General features: G+C 40.2%; 1 long non-coding RNA gene across 1 annotated transcript; it reads right to left on the bottom strand.

The window, feature by feature from the left end:
- Positions 1-5,217: 5,217 nt before the first annotated feature.
- LOC130255269 (uncharacterized) lies at positions 5,218-12,942 on the bottom strand. The gene is made up of 3 exons (XR_008840888.1): positions 12,862-12,942; positions 6,428-6,467; positions 5,218-5,291 (listed from the first exon to the last, which is right to left on the bottom strand). It is a non-coding gene; the product is annotated as an uncharacterized LOC130255269 (long non-coding RNA).
- Positions 12,943-19,765: the final 6,823 nt, after the last annotated feature.

The raw sequence follows: 19,765 nt of genomic DNA, 5'->3' as shown, positions 1-19,765 counted from the left end.
GGCCATCACCCTTGCATGTTCCACTCAGCCCTGGGACAGCACTGAGGTGCCAGAACACATTCAGTACACAAGGACCGGTGAGCATTAAAGCAAAAAAAAAAAAAAAAAAAGGAAAGGCTGGGGAGAGGCCTGGGTGATGCTTCTCTGATTTTGTCCTGTCAGGCAGCATCAAATCATGTACAACCACAGACAAGTATTAATTATACCAAAGCTTTTTTAGGAAAGACCCCCATTCCTAAAGAAAGCTACCAGAATGAAGGAGCTGAGCAAACTAAAATAACATTTTTGATTTTTCAAAAATAAAAGCTATGCTAAAACTGAAAACTATTTTGTAAGAGAGGCGGCAAACAGACACCCTGGGTATAGAATTCCTGCTTTTGGGGAGTTCTTGACACCCAAACCACTGTACAATACACATGAGCACAACTGGGCATCAACTCTGGGAGGTTGTCACAGAGCTCATGCCTGCCTGGGGCTGGCAAACAGCAGCCCAGGACTCTCAGGAGTCTCCTGGCCCTGATGGTGACAGGCCTGGGGACACAAGGCTCATGCTGCCCCTGGCTTGTACTACAGCAACAGGCTAAAAGCCAGGGCTGGGTGCTGTGCTTGTGCCCCTCACTGGAGTCAGCACTCACTTTCAGTGCCTGTGCTGAGCTCTGGCTAAGTCTCCCATCTATTTAGGCAGGTTTTATAGAATCAGAGAATCATTTACATTAGAAAGGACCTCAAGACCATCAAGTCTAACTGATAACCTGGCACTGCCAAGTTCACCACTAAAACATGTCTCTTAGTGGCACACCTACACAGCTTTTAAATACCTCCAGGGATGGTGACCTCACCACTGCCCTGGACAGATTGTTACAATGCTTGGCCACCCCTTCAATGAAGGAATTTTTTCTAATATCCAACCTAAACCTCTCCTGGCACAACCTCAGGCCATTTCCTCAGTATCTATTGCTGTTACTTGGGAGAAGAGGCCAACCCATCTCACCACAACCTCCTTTCAGATAGTTCTAGAGAACAATAAGGTCTCCCCTGAGCCTCCTTTTCTCCAGACTGAACATCCCCAGCTCCCTCAGCCCTTCCTCGTATGACTGACTCTCCAGCCCCTTCACCCAGCTCTGTTGCCTGTTCCTGGACATGCTGCAGCACCTCTATGATTATTGCCAAGTAGGTTTCTAACACATTTGCAGTCAGTCATTGGCATGCCAAGGAATTTCTAGCAGTGTTTTCCAAGCCAAAGAAAACACTACACTGGGAACATTCATCAAGAGAAACACCACTGTAACTGTAGCTGCTGGTCACAGATTATCCAGTGCACTGCTGGAGGCGCTGTGCAGGGCCAGGACAGCCAGGAGATGGACAGGTACAGAAAAACAGGAACAACATCCCTCTGCTCTCCAGTGAGTGGGAAACCCTCCCCAGCCTGGAAAGCTGGGAGATGGAGCAGGCAGCCACCCCTGTATACAACCACCAACAAAATCCAGTTGTGACCACCCAACAACAGCACACAATATTACACTCATTACTTGCAAACAGTCCACCTGTGAACTTAAAACCCCACATATTTTACTAATTATTGCCTTTGGGGCCCAGAGAAAGCATTGTGCTGCTAAGTGCTGGGTGCAGGGCTTGTACACACTGCATGTGCTGTGTCATTTCCTCCAGCTCTAATGGGAACCATGCTCCCATGGAACCAAAGGCAGAGTTTCTAGGGCTGGGCTGCAGCAGGAGACCAAAGCTCGATCCTTAGCAGCAGGTCCCAGGGCAGGCAACCTCAGGTCCTCATCAGCTCCAGGTCCTCACACCTGTGATTTTTAAGTGAGTTCCCCAGCCAGGATTAAGCCCCTTGGGCACTCAGCACGTGCTGCAAGTGTTTGCAGGGGCAGGTCTGAGGAGCTCAACCCAAAACCTGTTCAGGCTGGGGACATTGTGCCCTCTGATTTCAAGGAGCTTTGACTTGGGACCTGCTGACTTGGGCAGATTTTGTGCAGATGTTTTATTACTGTTTTAGCTCACCTGTAGGTAGCTGGAGGAGAAAATCAAATAAACTCCTAGCCCTGAGAATTAAAACAAGATGAAGTACAGGAAAGGCACAGTCACCTTGCATCAACACAGTGGTATTACTGCAACAGTGATTTTTAAACTATATTCTGTTTTTAAACAAGAATTTGTAACTAAATTATAAATATCTTTGCATAGGCTTATGGTTACTGTGCTCTTTATTATTCTAGCCTGGTTTCTAATGCAAAGTTCTACTTTTATCTTCAGCTTTTACATGAATGCAGCTCCCACTGAGCAACTTGGAGCCGTGGGGCAGACATTCCACAGGCTGCAAGCACAGCTGGTGCCTGACTGGATCACTTCACTGCATCCCAATAGGTAATACCCTGGTCCTGGTGCACTGCTCATCTCCTGTGCCACCACCCAACAACACACCTTGTCCTGAGCAGCAGCACTCAGTGTGACGTGGCAGGGACAGGGAGCTAAGGAGAGGGAAATACATGTGATGAGAATCTCAAGCCTGTATTCATTTCTGGGTGCCAAAATGGATTTAATATTTTATTAGCTGTGGAGTTTGCAAGACAGCTGATTATGTTGGGCTGAGGCAAAGCAGTCAGTGTTTTTAAATGCAGAGCATCCATTTGAAATGACTACAGCCAGGCACAGGCAGTCAATGAAATATTTAGCTTGTAAAGCATTTCAGTGTGCAAGGCTGGGGCCAGATGTGGATGCTGTGATGTTGAAAAGCACAATACCCAAATCTGAGGTTCCCCAGTCCCCATGGAGGCCTCAGAGGTGCAGCAGTTGCCCAGGGAGTGGGGCTACGGGGCTTCAAGGTCCCCCTGCCCTGCTGGGATGCAGGAACCCTTGCTGGGCACAGACTGGTTTGGGAGGGCACAGGCATCAAAGCCTTGCCTGCAACTCAACTTGCCAGATAATGCTGCCTCTTGCACCTCTCTCCTGAATTTCAGTGGCTGAAAGCATTTTCCTGTAGGGATAAGGAAGACAGTCTCCCTCCTGAAGAAATTGTTCTAAAGCAAGTTTGACTTTTATTTGTCATAAGACATGTTATTTATTTATTAGCTATTTTTGTTAGTTATTTGCTTGTTGGAGTTTGCTAGTTCTTCCATATATAGCCCAAACTGTCTAAATTCTTGGCATGCCCTGCTCTGTGTGCACATGTTCAGCCCAGAGTGATGTGGATGCAGCATCAATAAAGCTGCAATGGGGGAAACTGGTACAAACTGAACCACAGAGGTCAGGGAATGGTGTTAGCACTGGAACTGCTGGAATGGTACTCAGACTGGATGGTTCAGCTGTGCTGAAGCTTCAGAGGAACCTGGATAAGAAACTGCTAACCTGCTTCTTTTGGGCTAAAATTTGTCACTTAACCTCTGCACCAGATGGCAAAGTTTTAATGAGTTTGTCCAAGGGTAACAGAATAAATGAAATCTGGTTTCTCCCTCCCTCTGATACAATTTCACAGCTCCTGTCCTTGCTACCCTTCACAGTTTCTCCACATCTGTGAACCCCTCTCCAAGGCTTCAATTCCTCTTCTTCTCTGTCCCACAGACCCACAGCATCCTGCTCTCATTTCTGGGTTAATTACACCCTCTTCTGCCTCAGCTCTCTCCCACTTCACCAGTAAATTGTGCCAAATTCCCAGTAATCCCAGCTTTCTTCCACATCTTCAGACCTGAGCTGTGTGGTTGGCCAGGTGGCAGCAGTGGCACATACTCTGGTTTTGCCAAGGTGCTGCTCGGATGGTCAGTCCATCAGTCCTGCTCACCACAGACTCTGGGTCAGACTCCCCCTGCTTTTCTGACAGAAAGCACAGAAAATACAATAATTTTTCCCAAGCAGTGCTTAAGTTCATTTAAGAACCTGCTGACAACACACTGATGTGGCACTCAGGAAAGGGCTACAGAACTCCATGGATTTATCCAAATCCAGCCACCAACTCAATCCCTAGTCAGAGGTCACTGGCTGAAACACTTGCTCTGCTTCTCAATTCATTTTTTTAACTATAAAGACTGTGGTATTAGGGAGGGCTTCACTGAGGCATGTATTTCTAATTCAGCTGAAGAGTTAAAGGGATGCCATGACAAGTACTCTCTGCCCCAGGAGCTCCCCCCAGCACACCCAGAGCCACGTGGTGACTTTACAAAATCTATTTATACATGCAGTAATCCATTAACTGTACGGGTTGGAAAATGTTGGGCAGTCTGAGAAGAATCAATATGGAGCCTAAAGAGCTAGAAAGCCATGAAGATTTTTGTTATTGACTAAAACTTCCTAATAATCCAAAAGCCTTGAAGTTGTACCTGATATGCTGTGAATACCTTCTAATAAGTACTTTGGTAGAGTTTCCATATCAAACCCATGAGGTGAAGGAGGTTACTGCAACACAGCTTTATAGACTAAGGAATCTAAATAAAGGCTCTATTTTCAAAAACTTTGTGCATGGGAAAGGTATTCTTTTCCTCAGGTATGGATTTTTCTTTTTTTTTTTTCCTTTTTTTTTTTTTTTTTTTACCAAATTCTTCTTTTATTATACACCACTTTCAGCTGCTCTCACTGTTCTATGCACAACCAAGATTTACCAAAGCTTTTTCTCAGAGATTTTCTTTTCTTAAAATATTTCCTTGATGTTTGCAAGTGGATTAAGAGAAAGGACAAATACAATTGCAGGATGCCCAAGCACATGCCATGGCAGTCCCTCTGCTGCCCTAGTTTTCAACTCTGTTACTACCAAAAGTACATGACAGTGGGGATTGCACGACTGCTCCAAACCTTAAGGCACAACGTTGATTTCTAGATCATTATTATTTTTAGAATGTCCCATCCTCCTGCTCTCAAAAAAAGGTTTGATAGCTTTCACATTTAAGTTAAAATACAATAGAATGTAGATGTAAAGCCTAATTCCACTTCCTTGTATGAAGAAATCCTGAATATTTAAAATAGGTTTCATCCATTGCTATTAGTTTTACTTTTTTTGGTGTTAGTTGGATGTGCATACAGTGCTGTAACTCAAAGGAAAAAACACAAATTCAGTGTGTGCACTGAACTCTGTACCTATTAAAGAACCCCCAGCACTTTGTGATTATCACAATAAGACATTTAGGGAAAAACTTGGGGTTTTTTTAAATTATAAAATAGCTCATTTAGCAGCAGAGCTTAAAGAACATGCCCAGTTTCACTCCTGTACTTACACTTCAGTGTGTCCTGCAGGACTTCATTGGATGGTGGCTGAGTTGCAGAAATTAATTTCATCCAGTCAGCAGCACCTGTGCAAAGATATTTAGAACTGCTTGAGTCACTATATTTACAAAATTTTCCAGGAAATAAAACTCCAACATTATCTACTTAGAATTTGTCTAGATGCTTAAAAATATGCTAAGAAGACAATTATGACAAAGTTGCACTATAAAGGCACTCAGCTCAAAAAAAATGAGATGGAATGTGTGGGTATTCTTTTCTCCCATAGAACAACTATACTTAGCAACAAAGCAAAAAAGAAGAAACCAGAATCAGAATGATTTAGGCTGGGAAACTTCTAAGATAATCAAGAAGAGGGGTAAAATAAATTACACGTTTCTACACAGCACAAATGTTTATCCAACCGAATGTAATAGTTGTTAGATGCTTTTGTTCCAATTTGTGTCATTAATCCAGAAATTATTAGAAAGTTTGTAATGGAAATCTAGTTGGGCAATTTTAAGAGTCTTTAAAATGAAAGTTTTGCTCCTGGGGCTTTCCAGGTTTTGTGTCCTAGAATTGGACAGTGGTGCTGACTCCCTGGGACTCTCCAAACTCTCCCCAAGGGCAGTGAGGTCAGTGTCTCTGAAGACACCCAGGGAATTCAGAAGCAGACAAGAAATTGAGTATTAATTCTCACTCAAGATGACCGTTTTCCAGAAGAGTGGAATTTCTTCCAGCAGGGGGAGATTGACCGTTTCCAGGGGATCCTCACTGGCAGTGAGCCCCAACCTGAGCTCTGCACTGGCAGAGGAGTGCAGCCTGTTCCCCTGTTCATCCTGGCCTTGGGTCCAGGGCTGATCTCGAGGTCATAACAATAACTAGGGTTGCTCTTTCCTGAGAAACCTTTCTGCACAATGGCTCCTTGTGTGGTGCCCACAGAAGCCAGGTGCTAAATCACCACAGCAGCACTGCACATTCATCATGGAGGAAAACACAAACAGCAGCAATAAACCCCCCAGGAGCTCTGTCTGGGGAAGAGGCAGCTATGGCTTTTTTTTCAGGCTATTTATGAAACTGAAGATTGTGTTTGGCAGGAGGTCAGCAGTGAGTCTGGGCATGCATTGGCCATGAGAGGCAATTTGGGCACATGTGGCTCCTGCCACCAAGGGCCCAGCAGCAGCCCTGGTGTGGTTTGCACCAGCCTGTGCACTCAGGCACTTACCTCCTGGTGAGCAGAGACCATCCTTACCCCGTGTGCAGGGCTGGAAAACATAAATAGATATAATAAATACCAAATCTCATTCACATTTTTCAAATAAGGCAGTCACAGAAATACTAGCCACAGAAATATTCCTAATTTATATGCAAGCCCTCTTTTAGTTCATTTTTATCAGTACCTAACAGCACTAAGGCATGAAGCCTAGGCAGACATGCAAACTGCAGCCCTGGAAAACCCAGGCAGCAGCACAGCAAGAGGATTAACCAAACATGAGGCATTAGAATATTGCAAAGAGGATCAAAAGAGATTTGTGACTGAAAAGCCACCCACCAGAATTACAGTCAGCTGAGAAGCTGGACAGAGAAAAAGCGGGTAAATGTTTTGCATTTAGATGTTTCCTAGAATAAACTCGAACTTTGGGATGTGCACTGCAATACAACACCAGATCAAGCTTCCCTTCAACATGGAGCTGCAAACAAAGTCATCTTCTTTCTACACTGAAAACTATGGTTTTGTGGCAGTCAAGTATTAGCTGGAAAAAAAGCAAGAATCACATTGAAATATGGTCTCTGGCATGCCTAAAACAAAGAGCCCTAAGGGCAGCAACAAAGCAATAGCTGTACAAAAATTGCCATTCTAAAGGAAACAGTACAGAGAAATAAGAGGAACTTAAAGCCCAATCTTGCTATAACATTTCCCTCTCCAAAATAAAAATCACTGTCAGTGTTCCCACTCCAAAAAGATACTAAAATTAATTATTAAACGGGAATTGCCTCCCAGCAGAGATAAAGACAGACATCACTGCAGGCGAGGCTGTGGATCAGCAGAACAGTGACACACTAAAACCCTGCTCCTCCCAATTTTGTGACGTCTGTGGACATTAATGTACTTAATGCAGGGAAGTCATGTGTTTCAGAAGAATGTTGTACCTTCAGATTTTCACATTGAGATCAACATTATTATGAGCAACAGCTCCTCCCTTTTCCTCTTCCTCTGCTTTGCTTTCACACCTCGCTCTGGCTGCACCTGCCTATCTTTATGTCCATCCATAAGTCTTTGCTTCCTCCTTCCTTCCTCAGATCCAGCAGGAGAGGGGAGGGCATGAGCAGCCAGGTAGGTGTGTGGCTGTTAAGTAAGCTTAACCCACCACATTATTTTATCCCATCTCTGTTCAGAGTAAGGCATCCTGCCCCTAAGAACTAGTTCTTCATGTGTTTTTAGGGACAAGGCTAAAGATGATGAATAGGTGTGAAATGCAGTTTTTCCTAGCACCTACAATAAGTCCCCAAAGCACCTTTCTCTATCAGATCAGTTTGAAAGATTAAGCAGCACAGACACATGAAAGGGTGAACTCTTGCTGCCATGAGAGCAGTGGTGATGGCTTTTGCTGCTTTAAGAGTGTTCCTCTCAGTGTTCCTCATGGGCAGGCAAGCATCCCCCCTGACTTTCAGGGATACCACAGGCAGCCCCTGGAGAGACCACCAAAGACTGGCCCTGCCTGCAGAACTGGCCAGTATCTAAGGAGGTGGACAATAAAACTGGTTCCCTTGGAGCACAGGGTAAATGGATTTGCAAATGAGCCAGAAGATGCCTTGGAAAGAAGCTGGGGTAGTGGCTCCCTCAGAGGATGCATTAAAGCACAGACAGGGGACTGAAGGATACAGATGCTGAGGAATCACATCCCTCAGGGAGATTTATGGGTGACTGAATCTGAGCTATTGCTGCTGCTGAAAACTTCCATTTCCCTAAATTGCCTTGCTGGCTGAGATCAAGCCCTTTGTACTTTTTCTCATACACCAACATCACCCTTTGCAGCAGAAATGGCAAATAAATTCCGTCTTAAAAGCACAAAATTACTTCAACTGTCACTGAAATGAGAAGATAAATTTGAAATTAATTTTTAGAAGAGTCTGATTTACCAACAATGTTATCATGATTACCTTACATAATAAATATATTGATATCTTTAGACATTATTCAGTATCCAGATGGTCTAACTATCTTATCAGAGATACCATCCAACATTATACATCCTTTCCACTCTATCACGAGATTTTTCAGCTGCATCATCTTCAAATCAGAATTCTTGTACACAGGGAAATTTATGACATTATATAGATCAAATAGAATGATGCAATAATAGTTTTTGGAGGTCATAACTAGAAATATTACCTATAACCACATAACAGCAAAGAAGAAAGTAGCAAATTTCATTCATGCTATAGGTAGATGCCTGTACACATAACTTTTCAATTTGATTTAAAGGAAAAAAAACTTTTAACAGGAAAAAAGTAATTTATTTGGAGAGACACAACTGTCTTGAGGACATCATAAGCAAGTAGAAGAACTCTGCTGAAATGATGTTAGTTATGGCTGGTCTGTGTAACAGTTACTCTACGCTCAGAGATTCAACAGAGCTTACACTTCATACTCTATCCCTTTTAGACTAGAGTTCTGCTTCAAGTCTTGTTTTTCTCAGTTTCTTGTTAATTTTATTATATCTATTCCTACCTTAAATATAGCAATGGAAAGAATATTTCAGTTGGAATATGCATTTAGATGGCATAAGGTTGGTACACATTTACTTCATTAAGGCAGGGCTTTGAAGAAAAGCTAATCTTGAGTGCATGCAAAAAGGTTTTTATGACTAAAAGGATTCAAAGTATTTGACCTGATAATATGCATCATTCTAAACAAGCCACTGAAGCTTAAGATCATCTACTACTAAAAAGATCTAAAAATTGAGAAGGTGTGATTTGAATAGTAAAGGGTGGAATAAGCTTTGGAATGGAATAGCACCAGGATGAATACCTTGGTTTTAGTATTAATTGAGATGCAATGTTCACCTTTGACAGGTGGTGGGTGCACCTACCTATAGGTTTGGGAGTAGCAGAGGCTGCTGAGCTAAACCAGGGCTGGAGCTAGGGGCAAGTCAGACCTACAGCAAAAATAAACATCCAGAAGTACACTGCCAATATGCCCTGAGAAGTGATGCCTAAGCACTGGGTTTGGCAAAGAAAAATAGGGTTTAGGCTGGAAGAAAACTTGGATCTAAGGCAAAATCTTGTCTACAGAAACCTGCCAAAAAACCACCAAGGCTACAAAATTTAGCCCTGGACGATTAATGGCAGTAGCTCCAATCTCTGTCCATTTTCCAGCCAGGTCTGGCCTACCAAAGAGCACACCTCAGGCAGTATGAACTGATGCCTGGTTTTGTTATCCAAGCAGAAATATGAGAAAAATGTCATGAGTATTATGTGAGAATTAAAACCCTCTGGATCAGCCTCTGGCTCTTCTAGGGTGCAGACATCGCATTGGTTTGGGATTGGCCCTGAGTTTAATGAGGACAGATATGCACAGACATACACATACACAGAGTTTTGTATCCTAATAATCCATGATCCAGTAGCCCATAAAACTAGAAAATGCCTTGGAGGGATTTTCAGTATGATTATTTATGTTTTAATAAAGTAGATAATATAGGAAAGTAATACAATCTCTGAGAGACAAATGCACTAAAAAACCCAGGAAGGCCATTTGATCCCAGGTGATCTGTCAACAATCCTATAGCTTAATACTAACTTGAATAACTTCTCACTCTTTCTGGCTGTCCCTTCTTCCCCTTTCCCTCAAGTCAGAAGTCTGCTTTTTGATGTCTGAATTAAAGATTTTTCATCTCATGCAGTTCAAAGTTCAAGATCCTGCTTGTATGTGGCATGACCTCTTATTAGCTGGAAAACTTTACTCAAATACAGACTCTGTGATGAGAGGCCAGCAATTGGATGCAGTTTCCACAGCAAAACTTGTGTCACTCAGCTTCCAAACAAGCCTGCATTTAGTGAACTAAAGGAGTTGTTTGGTGGCAGAGCTAAGAGCTCACAAACACACACAGTCTGACAAATTCTTTTCAGGCAGCGTCAACAGTATCCACAGACAGACAGGCATTTCAAGCCTCAGCTCTTCTGAATCAGAGAGGATGAATCAGGATGAATAGTTTCAGCCAAACAAGAATATTTAGGGTTTCTATGTATCTCATCTAGGAACAGCATCACATAGTACCAGTAAATAAATAAATAGCCTGCAAAAAAATAAATTACCAAATATGATCCTTTGAGCTTCATCAGTCACTTTTTTCTATACAAAAAAAAAAAAGATCCTAAGCCATTCCATCTTGTTTATGGCAGTAAACAATTTGCCACCCAATTTACTATTGCTTTGATTTTAATTAATAAAGGAGTTGATAAGATTTTTTTCTTCTGAAGTCTTTGGACAGAAGTGATGTAAAATGTACTTGATAGAGACCTGCTACAAGTAAAAATAACTTTGAATGAAGATGTAGCTGTTGAATTCACTTCTGAGATTCCCTGCAGGCTTACAGTACAAGCACTCTGTTCTAAACATAATGACAGGCACAATAAATTAATGATTTGTATTTATTAATATAACATTATTTCATGGATAGCACATACATGCTGTTATCACATCATACTGTCATAATAGTTTTTTGATGTTCATATAAGGGCACAGTTAAGAAGAGGGTGTTCATCACCTTTTTATTAAGGTGACAAAAAAATGAGAACCATCTCTCACTTGGAAGAAGCTTGTTTGGAAATAATTTGAAACACTAGCCTGTTCAGGAGAGGCAGCAAAAATATCTCTTCTATCATCTTACAAGAGTAGCCTGTGAGCCACGTTAATCATCTTGGACTGAAATTTATAACAACATATGGAAGACTTGCCTCACTATTATTAGAAGTTTCATATGTGTTCCTCAACTAATTTAAGGGTCACTCCTGCCTCGAACATTACACCCCAAGTAATAAGTGCTATAACAGGTCATTTGCATTCAGGAAATTATTTTTGGAAGAAGCTCCTGCTTGATGCAAAAGGGCAAAGGACAGTGGAAACTAAAGTCAAGAATTGACTTCCCTTGGGGCCTGATCCACACAGCTTTTGCAAGCCCATATGATATTTTAATTCAGTTTCAAGGGATTTTGGTAATATTGCCTTTGGAATATTTTGTCTTCAGTGATATTTTGCCAGGTTTTATTAGTATTTACTCATGGCTTTGAGTATGTGCTTCTTAAAGAATAGAATTGCACACAAGATTTGTATCTTCAACCAGCATGTTGATTTTCTTGTACCTTTACCATGATTCAAATTTATCATTATTTCATCTTTAGCCACTTCATGTTATACTATCTCTGTCTTGGACTCTCTCTGTATTATATGCATGAATAAAGAATTTTGTGAAAACTGCCTGTATCTTCTTGGGTATTGATACAGTTTCTCAGTTTTCCCTAGCAGAAAAGTTCTAACCAAGGTTTTGTGCTCCCCCCTGCTGTGAATTTGATGGTGTTAGAAATGTTTACATTGGCATGTTGCTGATGATTACATTGATACATTGCACTGCAATTGTATCCATACCCCACCCTCCTCCCCAAAATCAAAACCCACTAAGCTTGGTCCTACAGCCATGAAAAGCCATTTTGGAAGGCTCTCAGCCAGTTCCAGAAGTCAACACTGAGCATCAGTTAAATGAACAAAGTCTGTTTATTTAAGCTCTGAAACACTTCTTTTTCCTCAGGAATTTTCTTTAAATATAGTCATGCTGCTCCTACACTCAAGCATACAGCAGATGGAAAATAAATTTATTCTAGTTTATTTCCTGAACACTGAGCATGCAGCAGGCAAACTCACAGGTGGTGGTATATACACTGGCTGCATGATACACCACTGGGTAGTAGTAAAAATGATGCTCCATTTTACTTTTACCCCATGAGGAAAAGTACATTTCAGATCTTCTAGAGGAAATCAAATCTTGTCTTTGAAAAATTTTGGGTTCTTATCCACTGTTAAATTATATTTAAGGAATGTCACTGATACAAGTATTTAGTATTCTAATTATCACTCCAGTAAACTCAAGTGCAGTATTTATAACTATTACATGATTTAAAAAAAACCAAACTTAATAGTACATTGTTTGCACAAATCTAACCTATGCAAATTTAGTTTTAGATTCAAGACATTTCCATGTTCCAGAAGTAGCCAGAGCCACCTAAAGTGGAATAATTTAGTGCTGCTTTTTAAGAGCCACAGTTCTCATGAGATTTGGCCATAGCTAAATGGGAAGCACTTTGAGAAAAATGCTTTCATTCTGCCTTCCAATCAGACAAACCTGTGGAGCAAACTGTTCAGCTGGGAGTACTCAGTCAGCCAGAGGAACAATTGAATTACCTGCAAAGCTTACAGGGTTCCATGTTTATTATTCTTTTTACAAATTGTTATTATTTAAAGAGAATGACACTGTGGATAGCTTAATTAAAAACTTCTCTTCAACATGCAGGTGTTTTTTATTGTAACTTTCAAATACTGGTGTGTATGAGTAAATATAGGACAGGTCTAGTTTATCTACATCTTTATAATCTATTTGTTACCTTGTCAGAAATACTGTAGACATTTGCAGAATATTGTTGATTACTCCATCTTCAGAGTAAGAAACTCCTTGCAGTGCAATCCTAGAGAAGGGAAACAAAAATTATACAGAGCTGAAGCACCAATACCAAAAAAGCAGAGCTATTTAATACAATAAAAAAAAAAAAAAAAAAAAAGAAAAAAAAAAAAAAGAACAAGATAAATTATCTAAAGTTATTCATGGAACAGAGAAGGGAGATAAGAAATCACTGATTTCTCAGAATGGAAAGAAAAGACACTCCATAGGGGTCGAAAAGACAATACCTAATACATAATGTGCTCACAGGAGATGCCATCATTATAATGGCTTTAGAGCACTCACATTTACTGCAGTGTGCACCTCAAAGCTTGGAAAGGATTTTTGATCTCATGCTTTGACACTAAAGCCAATCCTTAGCAGAGCTCAAGGTGTGAGCATTATGCTCACACAGACTATTTTGGAGGCTTGCTGAGATTCCTTGAGGATTATGCAGTTTCCTAGTGCCCATGATTTTGATAATATAATAAAGGGCCTGGTTATATTCAAACAGGCACAGGTTATCTCTGATTTCACAGCCTCAGCCAAATTTGGTGAGGTATTAATCAAGCAGCAGAAAACAGAAAAGCACATATCAGAGAACATGAAGCTTAAAGACAGTTTCCCTGGAAAACAAAAGACACTGGTGAAAACCAGAAGAGATAATGGAAAGATAAAGTAAAAAAGTTTGCATTCCCTGTAGCCATGTTTCCCTTCATACGTCTGGATAAAGCCCCTTGAATCTGGTGAAAAAGAAACCCATAAATTTTAGGGAATTAGCAATTAGTAAGCACAGAAATACAAATCAACTGAATGCTAATGCTTAGGACCCTAAATGGCTGAATTAGATCCAAGAATACAACCCTGAGAGTCATCAATAAGATACTGAAAAGACATTTGCACTGCATCATTACAAAAGTAGAGAAACCTTACCAAGCTTGTTTGAATGGCAATGAAAGCAACCTGAATTCCTGGCTGCCAGGGATTTTATCATATGGATGCAAAGCCTGCTCTGGAGGCATGAGACTCCTCAGGCATTCACAAGAACTGCCCCAACTCCATTAGCTTTTTAGTTGATTGCAACTCATCAAGAAGATTTGTGTTTTATTGTGGTCCTCTATTTAAACACTGGCTCTTACTCTCCATCATTTATAGAGTGCCAAAAGAGATTTTCCAGGAAAACCCCAAACCAAATCCACTCTATTTTATAATGGCTACTGCAACTGCCACGGAAATTGGCCGATGGAGTACCTGGATGTCTAAGACCAGCCTTCATCACCAGCTGAGCTGAGCCAGGGTATTTGGGCAAGGTGGTTCCAGGTCCTCAGTTATTCTCTTGCCTTTGGTTCCCTTTTTGGTACTTCTCAGGAATAAAAAGTGTGAGCAAAGTGTCTCTCAAAGGCAAAGCTGGAAAATGCATTTGTCCTCAGAGGAAATCTGATTTCCCTACAAAATTAAAGCCCAAATAATACATTCCAAGCTCAATTCACTGCTGGAAGATGGAAAGGATATTTGTTTAGCATCACCACAACCTGCAAATGGGAGAAGAGGAGCCACCATGCTCCATAGCTGTTACCTCACAAACCAGGCACCTGCAGAGTGCATGTTGGTCTCCCCTCAACCTCCACAAATTCCCAGGGCTAGGAATGCTTATGTTGAGTATTCTTGTGCTGCCTGCTTTTATACTGAAAGAGAAACTCCATGGGGACAGTGCTGTGAGAAAACTGAATCCTTTATAAGCTAACTAAAAAGAATACACCTCATACCTTGCTATATGGAGAAACTACTGACAGATGTGACTTTCTCACTGCCTGCAAACCACAAATTACACCATTACACTGAAAAAACACTTTTCAATTAGGTTCTCTCTAGAAAATAAGGATTCAATTTTGTGCTATGTAATGGCATTTGCTAGTATTATCCTCGGAGCTTGTACTTGCTGCACTGTTTTGTTTCACTCTGGGCTAACACAGCTTGGAGCCATTCTAAGAGCTTCTTCAAACACAGCACATCATAATGCAACACTAACATCCTTTCCCTTGTAATATGCTTTCTTCAAAATTACTCACAGAAAAGGCGACAAAATTGCCTACCAGCTTTCCTCTTCTTGCTACCCTTTATTAATTCTAAATGGCTGAAAGAACATGAAATGTAGCCCTATACAGCAATGTTGAAATTTTAAAAAGCCCAAAGCCTGTTGATCTGAGTTATCATTAAAAATTATTAGTTAATGTCAGGTGATTCTAAATATTAGCCCAAAGTGCAAAATGTTCCTATCACTAAATAATTAGCATTTCTAAGTACAGCATTCTTCCTATATGAAATCCATACTGAAATAAGCAATTCCCACACATAATTTTGATAAACCTTATTTCTTGTAAGAAACATACAAAATTTGCCAGGTAGCACAATTGTGGAAAGTATTTTGTGCCATTATGATCCCTCAAATAATACCTGATTGACTGATGTGAAGAAAGGGCTATATAGAAAAGAAATATAATTTCTCAAACCAGCCAGTGCAATGAGAAAGTTTTTGAGCAGAAACTCCTCTTTCACTTGAATGTCTAATTAAACATATCTATATGGAATATAAGTACACAAACCCTGTAACTACAGATAAACCAACATAGTAATTTTTAACACAATTTAGGATCTAGTGAAGCAATTTCTCTCTACCAAGTTATTACTGGGATGTTAAAATTTACCACACTGCTTTCTCAGAGTTACTCATATAAATCATTAGATACATCGATTAAAGTTTAGAATTAGCAAAGCAGGCAATTACACAATTCAATAGTTATTCATTAATTTTTCTTTATTCTAGAGGCTTTGGAAAAAATGACAAAATGCTTCAATTTCTTAATATTGAGCCACTTCAGTAAATTGTAGAAAGTATAATAAAGTAATTTGATGTAGTCAATTTTATTTCCATTTTGCATTGCATTCCTAATTGTACCATCAATCTCTTTTATTAGTATGCTCTGGAAAGCCTTAAGTTTGGTGAACTGATTATATTTTTAACTGATCATAACCTTGGCTTTTCTACTCAGCAAGTCTTTTTTCTTCTCAAATCTTCAGAAGCAGTTGTGAAGTTCCTCAGATTTATGTACTGGAGAAACCCTGCTACAAAGTTCACTCAACATAAAAAAAGCTTTGTGTAGTTATCACAAAGTCAGCAGCAAACAAATAACTCTGTATCTATTAATCTGGGTATCCATGGAATATTTTTCTCCATTAACTCTTCCATATCTACTCACTCAAAGCCATTCTCCAGCCTTCATTAGGCTAGGACACCTTAAAACTAAACTTTGAAGTAAAGCCACTGTAACAATTTCAGATTTCCTATGAGAATTCTGAATTTTAAGCATCCTTTCAATCATTTGCATAGTCAACAGAGAGTATAAGATCTTTGCATGATTTCCATGAGAGTAGGGCATAAAGCCATGGACACAGTGATAGTTGGGCTTTTTGCTATGAAGAGTTAATTCTTAAGTAGTTTTGTACTGCAAAATGGTAGAGGACGGTTGAAAGTCTGTTACTGAAGGAAAAATCCCCCAAACAGTCAATTCCCTTGTGGTTTTTCTGTGCTTCCTGTCAACCAGTTGGCTAATGCTGCCAACTAGCAGGCAGATGGGAGAGAAAAACTTGAAATCCCAAGGACAAAAAACAAAAACCAAAAGCAAACTTGTAAATTTTTAAAGCATCAGCCTTTGGAATTTTTAGGAATTGGAAATGTCTGCTAGAGCAGCCAGAGGCAATTCCCAAGAGAAAAGGGCAGCAAAGCTAAAGCTTTAGGCAGTATAGGCAGCTTTCCTTCAGCTGATACTCATGTGATGATTCATAATGGAGCTCATAAATAGGGAAGATCTTTACTGCATCAGCTGGAAGTGAACAACAAATAAGGAAAGATATCAATAAAGGAGGGGGAGTAAAACCTGAGTTCAACACCTTTAAACAGTTGTACTAGTTATGTGAAAATCCTTCAAAGATATCTAATTTATTTTAAAAACTTAGCATTTATATTCTTTTCCTCCAAATCAGAATCAAATACACCAATAAATTTTATGCAGTCTCTGATCTGCTCTTGTCTCCTAAAACCCTAAAGCAGCTTATGTGATTTCCTGTCTCTGCATTATTTTGTACTGGGGTTTTCATAAATACCTGATCCTTCAGGGCCTTACTTTAAATGAAGCAGCTTCCTTGGAAATCACAGACTTTTGTGTCTGCTTTTTCCCATAATACATTTACGACTTTGTAGGGTTAGATGTTTGTAATAAGTTACATTTCATCATAAAAAAATAGCTGATGAACTTTTTTCTATGGGGTTGTTAAAAATTTGCATACAGCATTTTTAATGCCAGAGTTGAATCGGGTATCCTAGCTCTCAATTGTAAACTTGACCTTTGCTGATGAATATTCATCAAGGTCAGATTCAAAGGCTTTCTTGGATGACTGCAGATCTGAATGTTTCTTGGTTTCTTGGAGAATGTTACCACCACTTTTCATTCAATCCTAGTGGCATTTGCCTCAAATTAGCCTGCCTAAAAGCTAATTTGGACCATAGACCTGCGTGTGGCAGAAAGGAAAGAACTTAATTTCACCATAATTTCATCTTATTGATGGAATTCACTTTCCTCAGAGATCTTTGCTTATGATACAGCAGGGTTGATTGACAGAGCTTTAAACTAGACTTGAAGGGAGAAGGGATAAAGTCAGGATTGGCCATGACAAGTTTGTGGGATGATGTGCCAGGATCAGAGGAATGGGATGCAAGCAAGAGTTCTGAGCTGGTGGCTCGCAGACACACACTGGATGTGCTGGAGCACACTTGTATTCTCACAGAGATGAGCCGGGGATTGTGAGGTGATCAGAGCTAAGATGGAAACACTAGAGAGCTTTAACTCCTTATGTATAAAAAAAAAAAAAAAGAAAAAAAAGAAAAAAAAAAAAGAAATGAAAAATAAAAAGAAACAGAAACAAAAAAGATACAAGACTTTTCAGGCTTTTCAGAGTAGCAGCCCTCGCTTCCCAGCAGATGCTGTTCCAGAAGAGCCCAGCAGAGGACAGGCCACTCACACAAAATCACTGACCTCCTGGGGTGAAAATCCCCTTCAAAGAGCTGTGCCTCGGAGAAAATGCAAGCATTCCTGTAGCTAGTGATGCCGAAACAAAGTATTTTGGTATTTCAAGCACTTTGATTGTGGAAATGCACAAGTGAAACCTCTCCATGCACAGTAACAACTCTTGAGAGGAATCCAAGGTTTCCCATCAACGATGCAGCAGCTGATGCAGCTATTTTAAAAGACATTGAAGATGAAAGTCAGGATCAATGTCAGGAATTTTGGGCAAAAGCCGAAAACCTACAACTGTAAAGAAAAGAAAGAAAAGAAAGCATCCTTTAAGAAGGGCAGAACCCTTAGAATTAAGAAGATTTAACAGAGCTCTTTTAGAATATATAAGATATATAGATGTCATAGTTAAGGCTGCAGAATAAAATCCTGAATACAAAAGAACTCAGAAAAACTAGAAGCTTTCACTATAACAGCATTCTTTGTTAAAAGTTTGTAATGAATTTAATATACTTCCCAATCTCATGGTTTCATTTCAACTATTGTATCAGGTTGGTTCTGGAGCAATGTGTACTGGAACACACAGGAGAGGAAAAACCAACAGGGCATTTTTGGCCTAATTCCACAGGCACAATTATGCACGCAAGTTCCCCCAAAGCCTACGTTCAGCAGCATCTCTTGGGCAAGCTGAGAGGTGCATCATGGGCTGAAATGGCCAGAGCAGCCCTTTGCCACCAGTTTTACCTGTTCTCCCCATTTTATCCATTGCACAATTGCATAATTGCATACCATGGCTTGTGAGACACTCCTTAGCAAGCAGGACTCACTAGTGCAACACCCACACTCTCGAGTGGAGGAAATCATCTGCCAGACAGAGTGACATTTTGTCCTGGTACTCAAACCATGGACCCAAGTACATCTTGGGGGAGACCACTAAAAATCCCAAATCACTGAACACCTTGGTTTTCATGGGAAAGCCACCTGCCAGCAGGGCTTGAGGAGGAGTTGCAAGATACCCATCCCTGATATCCTATCCAGATGCCAGTGTACCAAGGCATCTGTATCCTGAGCACACCTGCTCTTCCCCTGTGTGAAATAGGATATCTAGAACTCAGAGCTGGTAAAAGCAAAGTGGATTTCTTTCTTGGTAAGCTGAGGGAATTAAATATTCATGCCATCAACATCTATGAAGTTGACTTTCAGTAGCTGTGACAGCAGAATGTTTAGAAGGTTACATATGACTACTTTTTAGAGGCAAAAAACTATAGCAAAGGACAAACGCTTTCAGGCCATTTTCCAGAGCAAGAACTCACATGAGTTACAGCTTTCAAATTTAATTTATGGTAATAAGTTTAAAAGTGGCTCTGCTTGCCTTACAGTAGATGCATTTACATAATGTAATTGGGATGTTGCTTCCATAAGCATTTTGTTATTGCAAGAGTTCTTTCTAGGTGTTTTATAGACATGGTCTTATATCTGATTTGTGGTTCAAAGTAATGCATTTATCTTGTGATTCAGGTGGTTAAGAGAAAGCAGCTGGTGAGCTGGACTCATTGTTAAGCATTTGAAACACCATAACTGCAATACCTCTTATGATATGTCTGAATTTTTCTATTCAAATTTAACTGTTCCAAACAAAACTGCACAAACATTATTTCCAGTTTATAGCAGCAAAGAGAGAGATGAGTCTAGTCCAAAAATATTTAAAATGGAGTTTTCTATCCATTTCATTTTGCTATTCTTGAATTTAGGCTTTGTGCTGACAAAAGTGAGAGATAAGCT

Source organism: Oenanthe melanoleuca, chromosome 7 (genome assembly GCF_029582105.1).
Source record: "Oenanthe melanoleuca isolate GR-GAL-2019-014 chromosome 7, OMel1.0, whole genome shotgun sequence".
In the NCBI taxonomy this organism is placed as follows: Eukaryota; Metazoa; Chordata; class Aves; order Passeriformes; family Muscicapidae; genus Oenanthe; species Oenanthe melanoleuca.
The sequence above is the reverse complement of the archived record's forward strand: the minus strand, read 5'-3'. Positions and strand labels throughout refer to the sequence as shown.